This window comes from Alosa sapidissima, chromosome 21 (assembly GCF_018492685.1).
Source record: "Alosa sapidissima isolate fAloSap1 chromosome 21, fAloSap1.pri, whole genome shotgun sequence".
NCBI lineage: Eukaryota > Metazoa > Chordata > Actinopteri > Clupeiformes > Clupeidae > Alosa > Alosa sapidissima.
The window spans coordinates 5,771,776-5,773,307 of NC_055977.1; positions in this window are offsets into that span (position 1 = coordinate 5,771,776).

The following is a 1,532-nucleotide window of genomic DNA, read 5'->3' on the forward strand; positions in this document are numbered from 1 at the left end:
CGTCATCCCATTAATTCAGGCATGGCAGCAAAGTGTGTGGTGTGTGTGTGTGTGTGTATGTGTGTCTGTGTGTGTGTGTGTGTGTGTGTGTGTTTGTGTGTGTGTGTGTGTGTGTGTGTATGTCTGTGTGTGCGTGTGTGTGTGTGGTGTGTGTGTGTGTGTTCCAATAGTGGACTGGCCCTCCCGCTCGCCTGAGTGGCCTAATTTAGGGGCTGTGTGACGACACCCGCTGAAACAGCTTTACATGTTTCTCCTCCACACTCTTCTCCTCTTCTCTCCTCTTCCTCTCTGTTCATTTCTCCTCTCCTCCTCTTTCATCTCCTCGTCTATCTTTTTTCTCCTTCTCCTCTTTTCTCCTGATCTCTCCTCTCCTCCTCTCGACTTCTCTCTATCCTCCTCTCTCCTTATCCTCTCCTGATCTCCTCTCCTCTCTGCTTCTTATATCCTTCTCTCCTCTCTGCTTCTCTCTATCCTTCTCTCCTCTCCTCCTCTCTGGCTTCTCTCTATCCTTCTCTCCCACTCCTCATCTATCTGCTTCTCGCTATCCTCCTCTCCTCCTGTCTGCTTCTCTCTATCCTTCTCTCCTGTCCTCCTCTCTAATGCTTCTCTCTATCCTCCTCTCCTCCTGTCTGCTTCTCTCTATCCTTCTCTCCTGTCCTCCTCTCTATGCTTCTCTCTTTCCTCCTCTTTTTTTTGGTTCCTTTGTTTTCTTGTTTCCTTCTCCTTTTGTTACTCATTATTCTCTCTCAACCCAGACTGACAGCATTTTTATTCATTTATTCATTTATTTGTTTATTTAATATTGTCTTTATTAATTTATGAGCTCTTAGGCTGCTAAGCGTCAGGCTCAGACCTGCTACGTGTGTATGTTTGTGTTTGTATGTGTGTGTGTTTGTCGTGTGTGTGTGGTGTGTGTGTGTGTGTGTGTGTGTGTGTGTGTGTGTGTGTGTGTGTTTTGCTAGGGAGGAGCTGCAATGCTATCCGGAGAGGGCACCTGAAGGAGTGTGAAGACCTGAAATGAATGCCACTGTGTGTGTGTGTGTACATGTGTGTGTGTGTGTGTGTGTGCACATGTGTGCCTGTGTGTGTGTGGTGTGTGTGTGTGTGTGTACATGTGTGCCTGTGTGTGTGTGTGTACATGTGTGCCTGTGTGTGTGTGTGTGTACATGTGTGCCTGTGTGTGTGTGTGTGTGTGTACATGTGTGCCTGTGTGTGTGTGTGTGTGTGTACATGTGTGCCTGTGTGTGTGTATAAACAAAGATGGAGGATGAAACTTTTCTCACTGCTGCAGATTGTGTTGAAATTTAATTTGTTTGACTTTTTTCTCTTGGGTTTTTTCCAGATTTAGCAACAAACACTACTCTCTGATTATACAGTACTATCATTTTAACCATTAACCATTTTAACAGCACCTTGGTATGATGTATAAGCTTATATGTCAGCTGTATATGTCAGCATATATGTTATATGTATGCTAGCTTACGAAAGCTAGTTTAACATTCTTTCTGCATGGTAATGCCAGGCCGCAGTCT